An 11,592-nucleotide genomic window follows, 5' to 3' on the forward strand; every position below is an offset into this window, starting at 1 on the left:
TTAAAATGAGGCCTGGGACTACTCTGGTGGTCCAATGGCTAAGACTTCAAGCTCCCTGTGCCGAGGTGGGAGGGCCTTGGTTTGATCCCAGATCAAGGAACTGGATCCCACATGCTGCAATAAGACCCAGTGCAGCCAAAAAACAAAAAGGACATCTCAGGGGTTTTCTGGCAGTCCAGTGGCTAGAATTCTGTACTCTCACTGCTGAGGTCCTGGGTTGCAATCTCTGGTTGGGGAACTAAAATCCCACAAATCTTGCACCATGGCCAGAAAAAAAAAACTGACATCTTACCACCCGCATGCCTCAAAGCCAACAGGGAAAGGAAGCCCTGAAGTATGAGAAGAAACCATTTTGTTTTATTTATGGCCATACTATTTTAACATGCTATCAAGGTAATCCTCAAAAGTCCTAATAAGCTAGGCTTCAACAGTACGTGAACTGAGAACTTCCAGATGTACAAGCTGGATTTAGAAAAGGCAGACAGAGGATGAGATGTTTGGATGGCATCACTGACTTGATGGACATGAGTGTGAGCAAGCCCTGGGAGTTGGTGATGGGCAGGGAAGCCTGGCATGCTCAGTCCATGGGGTCACAAAGCATTGGACTTGACTGAGTGAATGAACTGAACTGAAGAGGAACCAGGTATCAAATTACCAACATTCATTGGATCATAGAAAAGGCAAGGGAATTTTAAAAATTACATCTTCATTGACTACACTAAAGCCTTTTACTATGTGGAGCATAACAAACTGGAAAATTCATAAAGAGACAGGAACATGAGAATACCACACCTGTCTCCTGAGAGACCTGTATTCAGATAAGAAGCAGCAGTTAGAAGTGGACATGGAACAACTAACTGGTTCCAAATTTGGAAAGGAGTATGTCAAGGCTGTATGTTGCCACCCTGCTTATTTAACTTATATGCAAAGTACATCATGTGAAATGGCAGGCTGGATGACTCACAAGCTGGAATTAAGATTGCCACAAGAAATATCAATAACCTCAGATATGCAGATGATATCACTCTAATGGCAGAAAGTGAAGAGGAACTAAAGAGCCTCTTGATGAAGATGAAAGAGGACAGTGAAAAAGCTGGCTTAAAATTCAACATCCAAAAAACTAAGATCATGGCATTCAGTCCCATCATTTCATGGCAAATAGATGCGGAAAAAGTAAGAAACAGTGACAGATTTTATTTCCTTGGGCTCCAAAATCACTGCAGATGGTGACTGCAGCCACAAAATTAAAAGACACTTGCTGCTTGGAAGCTATGACAAACCTAGACAGCATATTAAAAAGCAGAAACATCACTTTGCTGACAGAGGTCTGTATAGTCAAAGCTATGGTTTTTCCAGTAGTCATGTATGGATGTGAGTGTTGAACCATAAAGAAGGCTGAGCAGCAAAGAATTGACGCTTTTGGATTGTGGTGCTGGAGAAGACTTTTGAGAGTCCCTTGGACTGTAAGGAGATCCAACCAGTCAATCCCAAAGGAAATCAACCCTAAATATTAATTGAAAGGACTGATGCTGGAGCTGAAGCTCCAATACTTTGGCCACGTTATGCAAAGAATTGACTCATTAGAAAAGACCCTGATGCTGGGAAAGACTGAAGGCAAAAGGAGAAGGTATGGCAGAGGATAAGATGGTTAGATAGCATCACCAACTCAATGGACATGAATTTGAGCAAATTCCAGGAGGTAATGAAGGACAGGGAAGCCTGGAGTGCTGCAGACCCTGGGGTCGCAAAGAGTCAGACATGACTGAACAACAACAAAATGTATGTGCATATACAGCTAATCATCATTATTCATGGATTTCACATCTGTGAATTAGTGGTAATCTTACAGATATGTGCAGAGCAATATATATGTTGAGCTATATACATTAATAAATAACTGTGATCAAGAAAGTTTGGCAACCACTAGTGATGGAACGGAGAGCTCCAGAGTAGAATTTAGGAGATCACTTATATTTTAGAGGACAGCAGATAGTCAGTGAAGGACAGAGAAAGACCAGTCAGTCATCAGTCACAGAGACTGACAAGAACTAGAAGTGAGCCATTTCAAGAAAAAGGAGTGATTGATCAATTATGTCAGATACTTCAAAGAGGTCAAGGATAAGGACTTAAAAGATCTTTTAAAAAATTATTTCCCTCACAGATCTGGCACCTGACATACTCTTTCAACAAGTTATTTATTGAGCAAGAATCAAGATAAAGCTACTAGAAATAGGAATTTCCCTAGTGGTCCATTGGTTAGGACTCCACATTTCCACTGTAGGGACACAGGTTTGATGCTTGATTGAGAACTAAGATCCTGCATACCCCACAGCATGACCAAAAAAAAGAAAAAAAAAAGCTACTAGAAATAAAACCAGATGCTGTTGGCAACTGCAGGGGTCAAGAGAGTGACCCATGGGCTAGGAATTTAAAATGTCCCTCTTTAAGCATGGAGTAGAGTTTCCTGATAAGTCGAGAGGGACTAAGATTTGTACACTTTAATTTTTTTTATTTTTGCTATGTCATGTCACTTGTGGGATCTCAGTTCCTTGACCAGGGCCTGAACCCAGGCCACAGCCGTGAAAGCCTGGAAGCCTAACCACAAGGCCACCAGGAAATTCCCAAAACCTTATTTTTTTTAAAAAATGAGGGAATCAGTATGCTCAGGGTAAGAACAGCTTCTGCATGTTTCCCTGCTGACCTCTGTCAGCAGCAGTCAAATAGGAACCCCAGAACTGTGCATGTCCTGGCAAAAGTCCCCATTTTACTCAACATTCACAGCTTCTCTAACACTATCTTCCTTGAGATCATTATGCCCTTTATCCCTGTTCAGTCAGTTATCAGTAGAATCCAGGATTCCCCAGCCACTAAAATTCCTACGGTCTGTGTATCATCGCTTCTAACTTTATTTCACACCCCTTCCTAAATTTTGAAATCCTTTCACAACTGAACTCAAGATCAAATGTCTGCAAAATCACTTACTTCTCAATCTCTTTTCTGAACATTTCCTTCACCTTAGTGCCTTAAGTGGAACCTGGCTCTCCTTTGATGGCAGTGTTTCCCCGCAGCCTTCTTGAATGTAACTATTCTCCTACAGTCTTTGGGACTATGGGGCCTTGAGATGGGGTGTCCTCTTGATATAAGTTGGACTTCCCTGGTGACTCAATGGTAAAGAATCTTCCTGCCAATTCAGGAGACACGCGTTTGATCCCTGATCTGGGAAGATTCTACATGCTACGGAGCAGCTAGGTCCATGGGCCACAGTGGTTGAGCCTGTGCTCTAGAGCCTGGGAGCTGCAATTACTGAGCCCACGGGCCCTAGAGTCTGAGCTCCACAACAAGAGAAGCCATCGCAATGAGAAGCACTCAGACTGCAACTAGAGAGTAGCCGGCACAGCAACGAAGACCTGGCACAGCCAAAATAAATTCCTTTTAAAAAGCATAAGTTATCAGACTACAGACAGCCCCCAACTTTGAATTGTATAACTTATGGTTGATTTTTCAACTTTACAATGATGCAAAAGAACTATACATATGTGCGTGTGCTTAGTCGTGTCCAGCTGTGTGTCACCCTGTGGGCTGTAGCCTGGGGCTCCTCTGTCCATGGGACTCTCCAGGCAAGAATACTGGAGTAAGTTGTCGTGCCCTCCTCCAGGGGATCTTCCTGATTCAGGAATCAAACCCATGTCTCTTATGTCTAACCTGCACTAGCAGGTGGGTTTTTTACCACTAGGGCCACCTGGGAAGCCCCAATATGCACATAGTAGAAACCATATTTCAAATTCTAAATTTTGATCTTTTCCTGGGCTAGCATTATTTGGTATAATACTCTCTTGTGATACGAGGCAGTGCAGGGACCCACAGCTCCCAATCAGCCATGTGATCTAGAGAGTAAACAAGCCGTACGCTGACAACCATTACAGAATGGTTGTCATATATACCCATATGATCAATTTTTCACTTTTAGTACAATTCAGGGATACCCTGTTTTATTGTGCTTCACAGGCTTCTCTAGTTGCCTCAAGTGGGGGCCTTCGCTTCGTTGTGGTGCACAGGCTTCTTTCTCATTGCAATGGCTTCTTTTGTGGTGGAGCATGGGCTCTAGAGTATGGGCTCAGTAATTGTAGCACAGGAGTTTAATTGCTCCACAGCATGTGGAATCCTCCTGGATCAGGTACTGAACCTGTGTTCCCTGCAATGGCAAGCAGATTCTTAACCACTGGACCACCAGGGAACTCCCTCTCACTGTAGTTTTGAATTGCATTTTTCTATTAGTGATGCTGAACATTTTTTTATGTCAACATTACAAAGTAATTTGTGTTAGATGATTTTACCTAACTTGTAGGCTAATGTGTTCTAAGCACATTTACGGTAGGCTAAACTAAGCTATGTTGTTCAGTAGGTTGTATATTAAATGCATTTTTAACAAACAATGGGTTTGACATAACCCCACTGTGAGTTGAGTAAGATCTGTATACTACACACTCACTAGCTCCTCTTGTAATTTGCCTTTTTCCCTAGGTTACTTCTACTCATTTCTTTAAGATTTTAGATCCTGGTTGTCTGTCACTCTCTCCAGGGACAAAACTATCAGAATTCTTGGTGATATCAATATTTCTTCAATACCTTATGTTTCAAGTTCATTGACCTCTTTTCCCCCAATGATATTCTACATCATACCTGAGCCACTCATTTCAATGGTCTTGGCCTTATCATCACCAATAACTGTAACTTACCCATAACTTCATTTCTTTGCAAACTTCTTCGGCCACATACTTGAGAATGTGTTATTTTAATATATAATAGATATTTGATAGTGATTGTAACTTCTTAAATTTTTTGGTAAAAGATGTTGAATAATACATCTCATTATTTCTTGCTTCTTTATTGTCTCCCTGACTACAGTGTAAGCTCTTTGAGGGTAAGGATTTTTGTTTTGTTTATTGTTATATCCTTAGCATCTACAACAATGCTGGGTCATAGAAGGCGCTTAATAAATGTGTTGGATAAATGAATGGAAAAAATATCTATTACATATCAGGCCCTAGGAATACAACAAACAAGACAAAATCTCAGACTCTTTGGAACCTACAATTTTATACTGAAAATAACAATATTAAAGTGATGAAACTTCACTATTTAGGTAACAAAGTATTCTTCTAATTTTTTGAGATCTAATTGACACATAACATTATATGAGCTTCAGTATAAAATATTCTTGAGTCTGTATCAGGACTCTATCAAATCGAGTACTCCCGTTCTTGAGCCTTCCCTGGTGGTCCAGTGGCTAAGACTCTGCACTTCCAAGGCAGGGAGCCTGGGTTAGATCCCTGGTCAGGAAACTATATCCCACATGCCACCACTTAGAATTCGCATGCTGCAACTAAAGATCCTGCATGCCACAATTAAACATCCTGTGTACCACAATGAAGATCGAAGATCCCATGTGCCATAACTAAGACTAGGCACAGTTGAATAAATAAAATATTTTAAAAAAGGAATACCCTCATTCCTGTTATTAGTTATCATTAAAGTTTATACAAAGGTGATTGGATCTGTATGAAATCATCACTTTGATATATGACTGATCATCTTTGGCAAATTGTCTTAGGTTGGGCTGCTCTAACAAAATACTATGTACTAGGTAGCTTAGAAACAATAGAACTTTACTTCTCACAGTTTTGGAGGCTAAGAAATCTGAGATCAGGGTACTAGCATGGTAAGGTTCTGCTGAAGGCTGTCTTCCCAGTTGCAGACTGTGACTTTTCATTGTATCCTCACATGGTGGAAAGATGAGACAAGAGCAGCTGTCTCTGAGTTCCCTTCGAAATGGGCACTAATCCCATTTATGGATGGTTCACCCTCATGTCCTAATTACCTCTCAAAGTCTCCACCTCCTAATACCATCACATTGGGAGTTAGGATTTCAACCTATGAATTTTGGGGGAACACAAGCATTCAGTCTATCACATAAATCCAAAACTTAGGATTAGAGTACCAAAATAGTTGTATCTGTATACACTACATGAGAGATCTCCTTATAAGCCAAGCCTTGAGTTTTTGTATGTTAAGGGGTTTAGAAATTGCTTATATAATTTAAAAGCCCTTAGACATTCATCGCCTTCCCTCTTTCCTCTGGGTTTTATCTTCTCCTGCATCTCATATCAGACCTTGTGCTCTCAATTATCCTGTCTTTGACCCCTCCCTTTCTACTGGCTTTTTCTCTTACTCTTCAAACATGATAAAAACAAAACAAAAACACTTCCTCATTCCTAAGCAAGCCACAAAAATAAAAAAACCTTCCCTCAACTACTAAATATATACAATATTAAAGTGTCTCTTTTTACTTCTCCATCTGTCCCTTTTAGTTTCAGCTAATGGTGTCATTCACCTACTCTCCCAAACAAGAAGCCTCTTTATCTCGTCCCCTTTTTCTAACTGGTCTTCAAGGTCAGAAATTAGTCAAAATTTTGAGTGAGCACTTTTCTTCAATTCCTCAGCGACTGTTTTAGTTCTGGGTCTACTGTCTTGCCTAAACTACCATAGCTGGCCTGTCTGTAGTCTTTTTCCAGCAAATTATATTCCACAAATTTTGAGCATCTATTACGTGTCTGGCACTGGAAACACAAAGACAAATATGACACCAGTCCCTGTAGTCAAGAAGCTTGTCCACTCACACTGTAGCATCATTCCTATATGATTAATAAAAAACTTCTGTTGCCAGCAGAATTAAATCCAAACTCCTTAGGCAAGCATATAGGGCCATTTACCATCTGCCCTGAACCCACTGAATTTGCTGCCTTATTTCTCACTACTCTCCTTTACCTACAGTCTCTCCTAAGCTCTGACCATGCCGAACTTTGCACAGATCCTTGAAAATTCCACTGCTTTTTATGTGCTATCTTATGCCTGGAATAACCTCTTCTCCCTCTCACCATTGGCCTGGGAGAAATTAATTCAGCCTTTGAAACTCAGCTTTGATCCTTACCCTTTTTGACACCTTCCCAGACTTCTCTACTTATTTCTATGGGTTGCTGTTCCCACAGTACTCTGTTTACAGCTCTAATATAGTACTCATCACCATGCATTATAGTCTATGTATTTACTTATCTTTTCTACAATTCCTGGAAGTCAGGAACAGTATTGCTTTGCTGTATCAGGCATATGATAAATTTTTTTTTTATTGCCACGTTGGGTGGCTTGTGGGATCTTAGTTCCCTGATCAGGGAACAACTGGGCCCACAGTAGTGAAAGAGTAGAGTCCTAACCACTGGACCACAAAGGAATTCCCTCCAAATATTTTTTTACATGAAATCTCTAAGCACTTGGTCTTTTCTTATTTCCCCCAAATGGTAGTCTTTATTTCCTGGAAAAGGGAGCATTAAAAAAAATTCAATGGACTCAGAGGGAGAGGGAGAGGGTGGGATGATTTGGGAGAATGGCATTCTATCATGTATACTATCATGTAAGAATTGAATCACCAGTCTATGTCTGACACAGGATACAGCATGCTTGGGGCTGGTGCATGGGGATGACCCACAGAGATGTTATGGGGAGGGAGGTGGGAGGGAGGCTCATGTTTGGGAACACATGTAAGAATTAAAGATTTTAAAATTAAAAAATAAAAATAAAAAAAAAAAATTCAAGTGAGCAACTAAAAAATCAGAAAAAAATAAAGGCTCCTTTAACTTTGAAAGTAATCCTTTCTCTCCATCATCCCATTATATACCCAGTTATCCTAGTTATCCTGCAAAGTGCTGAACAAAATGCTAATATTTCACCAAAATCTCATGTCTGAATGTATATGTAACCTTCTTCTGGTCACTTCCCACCTCACTCAATGGAAAAAGCACAATGATCTATTTACCTATGGCAAACAGAGTTACCCACGAACAGTAATACATTCTCTCTCATGAAGACTATGAAATTAAAACTATTACCTCATTTTTTCTGATCCCAGACAGTACTGATAATTTACATAGAATTAAGAATATATCACTATTTATTGTCATATTTTCTACAATATGAACTGCAGTAAGGTGATGTTTGGGGTAGAAGACCATTTTTAGGCTATTTCAATGTATTTTATTTTAAAATGAAATTAGCTTTTTAAAGCCTCTTCCTTCACTTAGAGCAGTTCATGCCTTTCTCATTCTACTGGAGAAAGTTGCAGCAAAACTCAGGATATGAAAAAGCTCAACATAAGACAGTTATTTTTTTACCCCTTTCTCTTACTGTCAAACCAGGCTGGCAGGGTATGTTTCTAGCAGGAAGGTGTGATGGTATCAGAGATCATAAAGTAATTTAAGTTTAAAAAAAAGTAATTTATGATCATAAAGTAATTTAAGTTGGTATATGTTATGTTTACATCATGGGATATGTGATGCTTACAACATGTCATGTTGTCTCCCTTAAACTTTGACCAATTTCTTATACCCTATACCTAGAACAGATTACTACTTGCTCCTTTTCCTTTTATTTACAAAAGTTCTTGTCTTATTAGAAAACCCATTCATAAAACTGGACTTTTAAAAAAATGGCTCATATCAATCTATAAAGTTCTCTCTTGCTATTAGTGACTGTGGACACTTAAACTCCAGACTCAGAAAAATTCAGGGAAAAGATGGATGCTACAACTGAAACTGACAAATTCTGTGTGTTCCTTTTTACTGTTATTTTTAAAAATTTTATTTTTGGCTATGTTGGGTCTGTTTTTCTAGTTGTGGAGCAGGGGCTGCTCTCGAGCTGCAGTGTTGTACAGGCTTCTCATTGTGATGGCTTCTCTTACTGTACAGCACGGGCTCTATCTAGGCTTGGGCTTCAACAGTTTAAGCACATGGGGCTCAGTAGTTGTGGCACATAGGCTAAGTTGCTCCTAGGAACGTGCGATCTTCCCGGACCACGGATCAAACTGGTGTCCGCAGCAGTGGCAGATGGATTCCTAACCACTGGACCACCAGGGAAGTCCACTAGTTTGTTAAACTGGCCTGGGAATTCTTTTCTCTTAGAAGACTGTTAGGATCAAATTTGTGAAATGGGAGCTAATACCAACCATTCTCTGGTTTCTGCCAATTTGGGTTGCATATTTTTCTCGCCAGATCCCTGACACTATAGCTACACATCCTTGAAACTTGATTTTGTTCCCTACTAGATATAAAACTTTTCAGTGAATTTGAAAAACAGATCTGGTACAAATTGGGTCCCCATCAGTTAATAGATAAGCTGTATGCATGGATAATCCTGATTACAAGGTATTTGTGAAACTTCTGGGTGAGAAGCCATTTCCAGAGCTACACTAACGTGAAATCCCTTAAAATATGTACAATGGGGGTAGTAAATAAACTATAAAATACAATGCAATGGATTTGAATTTTCAAAAAATTTGTATGGAAGGCAGTTTTCCCCATAGCACTTTCTTTTGATAATGGAAATTGCCAGTTGTTTCAGCTTGCAGACTTCCAAATGCTATCTTCAATTCCTCCATTTTCAGTTCATCTTATATGTTGGTGCCAAATTAATCTTTCTAGAACACAAGAGTGTTACTCCCCTTCAAAAAAAATCAACAGTTTCCCACTGTCAGAGAAATAAGTTGAAAACAATTAGCCTGCTACTCAGATGCCACCATTATCTGGTTGCGACCTACCTTCCCCCTATGCTCTGGACTACCTATGCCGAGGATTGGCCTGCAGCCTTCAGGCTGTTAATTTCTGTATGGCCTTCAAGAATGACTTTTACATTTACAAAGGATGGAAAAGAAAACAACGTGACACATGGACATAAAAAATTCAGATTTCAGCAGTTTTTTAAATAGTCACTCTGGTTTTCTTATATATTTTCTGTGGTTGAGTTCATGCCACAATAGTAGAATTCAAAAGTTCCAGTACAGACCTTGTGGTCTTATCTGACCCTTTACAGAAAGTTGGCCAGTCCCACCAAGATCCACTTCTGTTCCCACCACTTAACCTATCACGATCCCTCCCTGCCTGGAATGTACTACTCCCACTCATTTCTGATGTCACCTCTGAGGATATCAAAGTAAAATTTTCAAAGACTTTCAAAACATGCTTCTCCCACAAACACAAAATCAAGATTAGCCAAGCATTAACTTGACTTCCTTGGTGGCTCACATGGTGAAGACTCTGCCTGCAATGCAGGAGGCCCAGGTTAGATCCCTGATTCGGAAAAATGCTCTCTGGAGAAGGGAATAGCAACCCACTCCAGTATTCTTGCATGGAGAATTCCATGGACAGAGAGAAGCCTGGTGGGACTACAGCCCATGGGGTCCATAAAGTTGGGCATGACTGAGCAACTAACACTTACACTTAAGCATTTCCTCAATTCATTGAGGGACCCAGGAAGATGGTAAAGCTGGTTCCAAGGAGATTTGAGGGACTATTTATTTATGGGCATAAAAGAATTCAAATAAGGTTGCATGTTAAAACTGGATAGCGTCCCACAGAGCAATAAAACCCTTAATTTGGGGGTTACCTTTTCTATCAGTCAGAAATTTGCAACTCAAGTAACTTCACAATGTTTGAGCTCTAATTATATAACAAGTAGCAAACTTAAACACAGGTACCTTCTCTTAGATACTCATCCTTGGGCAGAGGTTAAACTATGCCCCAGAGTCAACTGAAAGGTCATTCATGCCTCCACTCATTTCCATGCTTTAGATCAATCTTTTTTCATAAGGCCTCTCCTAACCCTTCCAGTCACTATCGTCCTCTCCTTTTATGCACCCATTATATTTTGTACTTCCATTATAGGACTCAAATATCTTGACTTGTGTGTGTACTCCGTTTTCCCCAACAAGTACTAGGCTCCGTAGAATCATAGTATATGAGAGCTGGCGTTTAACCTCCCCTTTTACCGAGATTCGAGCATTGGGTCCAATCTCTGTAGCTCCCAACATCTGCCTTGCACAGAATATACACCAAGTCCTCAATGCTGAACATGCAAGCCCCCAAACACTTCCCAAGTCGATTGCACTTTCCTTAAACTTTATCTGCTAATGAGCGGTGCACTGGTGTATGTCTCCCCTTGCTCCAGGGTTAAGTGACCTTCTAGAGTAGACAAGGAACTGTGTTTTTTACCAACCCTCAAGATCCTCAACCAGTGCCTTACACAAACCGGCAGTTCCACAAATAACTGTTGGAAAAAGATGGGAGGGGGCCTATCCCCCAACTGATATACCTGGAGACAGGAGTGTCCTAATCTCTTCATTCCTACAAACTTAAACGGCAAATAACCTTCCTGTCTCACCTATAGCACTAATTTCTCAAAGTAGGTGCAAATGCCGCGCGCAAAGAGTAAAAAGTTCCCCCTCAGAAGACCTCAAATTTTCGCTGCCTCTTTACAGCATCTCCAACCCTCAGAAAGATGGCGAGCTGGACCCAGGCCCTTAATTCAGAAGTTAGCCCTTCTCCGCAAATATGTACAGCAGAGGCTTCTGCGGTGCAGTTCCTCGGCAGACTGGTTTACTCTCTTTAAGAGGAACCGAACCTCCACTTCACTTTCCGAGACTGGGCTCCGCACCCTCCGCCTCGGCCTTTCTCCCGCGGTCAACGCGGCCGTTTTTCTGGGAGATAGTCC

The sequence above is a fragment of the Capricornis sumatraensis genome, chromosome 4 (assembly GCF_032405125.1).
Source record: "Capricornis sumatraensis isolate serow.1 chromosome 4, serow.2, whole genome shotgun sequence".
NCBI lineage: Eukaryota > Metazoa > Chordata > Mammalia > Artiodactyla > Bovidae > Capricornis > Capricornis sumatraensis.